We start from the raw sequence: 6,167 nt of genomic DNA, 5'->3' as shown, positions 1-6,167 counted from the left end.
TTATCACTGTTTTATAAAACTTTTCATATATAGTGGACATTAGAATCCAGAACGCAGTAATGCAATAATTAAAAATCCTGTCTGTCTGTTGCATGAATGTTTTCATTAAGCCATAATGCAATTTTCTTTGCATTCTTGGAATTAGACTTCAAATGTCATCGCTCTGTCTTATCACTTTTCTTTTGACAACATTTTGCATTAATCTTTTTCCTGCGCATGCATACTAAGCAGCTACAAAGAGAACATATCCCTCTGCCTGCAATCCACTGTCCTGGAACTAATGGGCCATGCTGTGCTGGTGTATTAGGCATATCAGGGAGTTTACCAAATATGTATATTTGCTCTCTTATGATATTAAGATCCACAAAATGTCAGCATTGTATGATAATTACAATGTACCTGGCACCTGAACAAGTGCCTTGTTCACATTAAAATCTCTAATGATGAAGATCTCTCTCTGAGTTTGGGCAACAAATAGCTCCTCAGATTCTTGATATTTCAAGACTTGTGCCATGACAACGTATTGTGTCTTCTCTTACGTATAAGAGGTTACCTAGGTATTTATTATTTTATAGTTAAAGCTTCCAAGTACAAGTCCCTTCATGGTCGCCAATTGTAACCGCAGGTGGTTCCCTTATATACCACTATAATGTCTTAAAGCATAGAACTTAGTAGGGCTAACCATACAGATATCTCAGCCATAATTTTATATAGTTAGTAAGAGATCCTCTATTTAACATATATAAATAATTGAGAATACAATATAAAATAAGGGTTGTCTTGAAAGCAATCGTTTTGTCTTTTAGATATTTATTATATAAAAATATAAATATAGACATATAAAATCCATTATAGCAGAGTTTATAAGATTAAACTAGATGCTTGCAAATATCATTAATAGGTTAACATACCCTTCTGAACATGTCATCATGTCAGCCTCTCTGTCATTTTAAGATGGAGCAGCGTCTGTCTCCAAGTCTCTCCTCTGTGTCTTAACATTTAAAAGTACACCTATTTATACCTTGGGTGTCTCCATTTTAGGGTTACCGTAGTTCATATATGAAAAAGTAACACTTTACTTTATTCATTTTAGGACCTCCCTTAATTTGGCACACGTACAAGGCCATAACTAAAGGGTGCATACGTCATGGAAATTTTCCTGAGTTCAAGAAGGCATCTTAAAGTCTGAATAGCTTATCTGTTGTTTATACTAAGACGTAAGTGCACAGTCGTGGGAGATTCCCAGATCTGGGGAAGTTCCATTAACTTGGGGTTACCATAGTATATTGTGTACTGAAAGAGTTGTAGTATAGCCTTGAAGCTTGTTTATGCATTATTGTTATTGTAATTCGTCTGGGACAAAATGGCGCAAACATATTATGCACTGAGGTTATTGCTTAAAGAAACATCTATGAAAAACAATATGTTCCATTTCTAACCCCTTATCAATTTGCAATATCTCTTAAAGACAAAGTACACAGTTTAAGAAATACAACATTTCATTCTAAAACTTGTAATATTTGCATTTGCCCATAACAGAGTGACCCCTTGAATGTTATCAACCAGGTGAATGTAATTAACCAGCACTAGGGTTTTAAAAGGTTAGCCTCTGAAGACATCAGGGAGTATAACAGCTGGGAGAGTCTGAGAAAAAGGTACTGTGTGAAACCTGCTTAAAGTGCTGTATTTAATTTTGTTTAAAACTGGGAACCAGACTAGCTGGCCAGTTGGATAGTTAGTAATACTGTTGTTTAGTAAGTCTCCAAGTTGGAGTAGGATTTATTTTCTTTTTGTTTTATTTTGTGGGAGAGCACAACCTTGTATATATTGTGGAAAGTGACAATAAACTGCAGTACTATTCTATCCTGACTGTTGCATTTGAAGTTTATTGTGAAGAGCCTGGCCATCCTGCCACAGTATGTACAGTATCTCACAAAAGTTATTACACCCCTTACATTTTTGTAAACATTTCGTATATCTTTTCAACACTGAAGAAATTGCACTCTGTTACAATGTAAAGTAGTAAGTGTACAGCCTGTATAACCATGTAAATTTGCTGTCCCCTCAAAATAACAACACACAGCCATTAATGTCTGATCCGTTGGCAACAAAAGTGAGTACACCCCTAAGTGGAAATGTCCAAATTGTGCCCAATTAGTAATTTTCCCTCCCCGTTGACTTGTGTGACTTGTTAGTGTTACAAGGTCTCAGGTGTGAATGGGGAGCAGGTGTGTTAAATTTGGTGTTATCGCCATCATGCTCTCTCATACTGGTCACTGGAAGTTCAACGTGGCACCTCATGGCAAAGAACTCTCTGAGGATTTTAAAAAAAGAATTGTTGCTCTACATAATTATGACCTAGGCTATAACAAGATTGCCAAGACCCTGAAACTGAGTTGCAGCACGGTGGGCAAGACCATACAGTGGTTTCACAGGACAGGTTGCACTCAGAACAGGCTTCGCCATGGTTGACCAAAGAAGATGAGTGCATGTGCTCACCGTCATATCCAGAGGTTGTCTTTGGGAAATAGACATTTGAGAGCTGCCAGCATTGCTGCAGAGGTTGAAGGGGTGGTGGGGATCAGCCTGTCAGTGGTCAGACCATACGCCGCACACTGCATCGAATTGGTCTGCATGGTCCAGAAGGAAGCCTCTTCTAAAGATGATGCACAAGAAAGCCTGCAAATAGTTTGCTGAAGACAAGCAGACTAAGGACATTGATTACTGGAACCATGTCCTGTGGTCCGATGAGACCAAGATATACTTATTTGGTTCAGATGGTGTTAAGCGTGTGTGGTGGCAACCAGGTGAGGAGTACAAAGACAAGTGTGTAACGGATCGCCTGGCACCCCGACTTGGTACCTCCGTTAATGGATGCTCCTAGCGCTCCTGAGGACTCCAAGCACTCTGGCAGACACCACAATCACCGAATCCGATGCAGCATATGAATCTTCACAAGCATATGAATGCTGTAGACCATTGAATAGGAACCATATGAATAGGCTTGTACTCCTAGCAGTCAACTGGAACAGCATACATTAAATCCTTCCCCCAATAATGAGACGACACATCACTTTGAGGGTAAAACAGGAACTCTGGACTGGCTCATCCAGCCTGGCTTTTATTTCCAACTCACACATACAGGCCACACCCAGGGGGAGGCATAAAAGAACCAATGACATAGATGTTACCTCCCACACATCCCCTCCCCTTAGTGTGACACATAATCCCATTATGCATACAGTGTAAAATATACTTTTACACAACTTTCATAACTTTAAAACCATACATCACATTCACATAAAAATACATATCCACAATCAATCCATTCAGGGGAACAACATATTAAAAAATGGCATGAATCCGACCAGGGGTTCAAAAGTTACTAAAAGTATATTTTGTTCCTTTCTGGCTGGCAGAAAAACATCCCCACAATGCACCCTGGTTTCCTCCCTTCTGCCCTGGAGTTAATTGGAGAAGTAATCCAATTACCCAGGACTAAAGGCAGACTCCATTAACCACATGGTTGCAAAACAACATAAAACACTTTAAAATACATAAAGTCACATTTACACATAACACACAGACATTTCACCTATCCCCAGATAGCTGGGATCTGCACGCACAAAACTACCGAATAGCGCGCAGATCCTACTCACACAGTACAATTGCCATGGAGCTAAAGTCTTTCCCATAGTCTTTCATTATATGAATAGGCTCCATGGTATGGCTATCTGGGGTATCACATTCCCATAAAGTCTGGTCCATAGTCCAAAGGCAAGAGGCGGGCAATCAGCCCCCTCCAAGGACACGTGGCGAGGTCGGTTTCGCCACAAAGTGTGTCTTGCCTACAGTCAAGCATGGTGGTGGAAGTGTCATGGTCTGGGGCCTGCATGAGTGCTGGTGGCACTGAGGAGCTACAGTTCATTGAGGGAACAATGAATGCCAACATGTACTGTGACATACTGAAGCAGAGCATGATCCCCTCCCTTTGGAGACTGGGCTGAAGCAGTATTCCAACATAATAATGACCCCAAACACACCTCCAAGATGACCTCTGCCTTGCTAAAGAAGCTAAAGGTGGACTGACCAAGCATGTCTCCAGACCTAAACCCTATTGAGCATCTGTGGGGCATCCTCAAATGGAAGGTGGGGGAAGGGGGAGCAACATCCACCAGCTCCGTGATGTCGTCATGGAAGAGTGTAAGAGGACTCAATTGGCAACCTGTGAAGCTCTGGTGAACTCCATGCCCATCAGGGATAAGGCAGTGCTGGAAAATAATGGTGGCCACACAAAATATTGACAGTTTGGGCCCAATTTGGGCATTTCCACCTAGGGGTGTACTCACTGGAGGGGAGAGACACACAAAATGGACTGTGGTGGAGAATGAGACAAAGAAAGGGGCTGGGGTCAGAAAGAGATGCAGAAAGGGGCTAGGGGAAAGTAAGAGACATTCAAAGGGGAAGGGGGAAGAAAGAAACACACAAGGAGGGTTGTAAGGCACACTAAAGGGCGAATAAAACACACTAAAGTGCAAAAGATGTAAGACATTGAAAAGAGGGGATTTGAAACACTAAAGGAGCTAAGAAAATTCAAAAGGAGGTGGGGGGTTGCAAGACACACAGGTGGAGACGCATTTTAATTTTTTTTGCGGGGGGCGACTGCAAAATGCATCTTCGCCTGTGTAGCTAAAAATCCTTGCACTGGCCCTGTATCTGCCAAAAGTGGTGCAAGAAAGGACAACCAATTGAACCGACATCAGGCTCACGGACGTTCAAGGCTCATTGATGCCTTGGGAGTGAAGTCTAGCCTGTCTTGTACGATCACACAGAAAAGCTACTGTAGCTCAAATTGCTAAAATACTTAATTCTGCCCATAATAGAGGTGTCAGACAGTGCATCAGTTTGCTGTGCATTGGGGTGCGTAGCCGCAGACAGGTCAGTGTCCATGATGACCCCTGTCCAGTGCCGAAAGCACCTTCAATTGGGACATGAGCATCAGAAGTAGTCTGCCTGGTCTGATTGATCCCATTTCCTTTTAGTTATTAAAGCTTTTATTGTAGCAAGTATAGTTACATACATAGATTGTGGAAACATGGCTTACATAATGTTACAGTTTGTGTAAGTTAGCTTTGACAATGCAAGAATGTACAGTTTTGGCGTATAGCTGTTACTTTCTTCATTTTTCATGTTGCTCATTAGAGTCTATCTATACTTGGTGTCCTCCAATAAAAGTATGTGCAACTGTCACAACTTGTAACCAAATTATTGTCAACTAGAACCGTAGCCTTAATTTTATTTTTCCCCCTCCCCATAGAGTTTTCCTCTGCGTACCATTTCCCAGTTTGCGGCCCTCACCCCTACTGCCTCCTCCCTGTGAGAACGTTGCGGGAGATATCCCCCTGTTCCCTACTTCGGGAGAATCCGATACAAAATGTTGTTGGTGTAGTGTATTCGTCATACTATCTATTTGCTGGTTGCATATGTGGCTATTGCCTGAGCAGTGTTCCCCTCTAGCGTGTGGTTCTCTTGTTCTCGTTTTTTCGGAGCTTTCTGGTTTTGTCCCTGTCCCCCCTTCCGCTGTAGTATGTGAGGTATTATCCCCTCTACCCTCCGTGTTAGGATTAGTTTCCTGTTTGCATTAGTGTGCCGTTCTCGTCTGCTGTGTCCCTTGGTTGTGTGTCGGTCCGTTTCTTTTGTCCTCCCTCCCTTCCTCCCCCCACCTGTCTAGTCAACCCCAACTCCATCGGCCCCCCTTCCCTCGCTTGTCCCTGAGCTCTTCCTCATGTTTCGGTGGACCTCTCCGCGTTTCCCCCTCCCCCCGTGTGCCTATTGTACGGGTGTACGTCCGGTGCCTCCCCTCCAGTGGCGGGGATATCTCCCGCGTGACAATAAGGGGGTAAGGGAAGCAGGAAAAGACATCAACATAGGGTATAAGCTAGGGGTGAGTTTGCCGGCCGCGCCGCCTCTCGGACCCCCTCCACCACCCCTCCCCCTCGGGCCGGACCCCCCCCCCCGCCCGCGGCCCCCTCTCCCCCTCCCATCCACATCCCTCGCTATCCACCTTGTCCAGTGATACCATGTTTGGTGGTATCGCTGCGTCTTGCCCGCTGCTGATAGTATAAGTTCTTCGGCCTCCCTGATTTCTTCCACTCTGCGTATCCAAT

This window comes from Pelobates fuscus, chromosome 4, assembly GCF_036172605.1.
Source record: "Pelobates fuscus isolate aPelFus1 chromosome 4, aPelFus1.pri, whole genome shotgun sequence".
NCBI classification, from domain to species: Eukaryota; Metazoa; Chordata; class Amphibia; order Anura; family Pelobatidae; genus Pelobates; species Pelobates fuscus.
The sequence above is the reverse complement of the archived record's forward strand: the minus strand, read 5'-3'. Positions refer to the sequence as shown.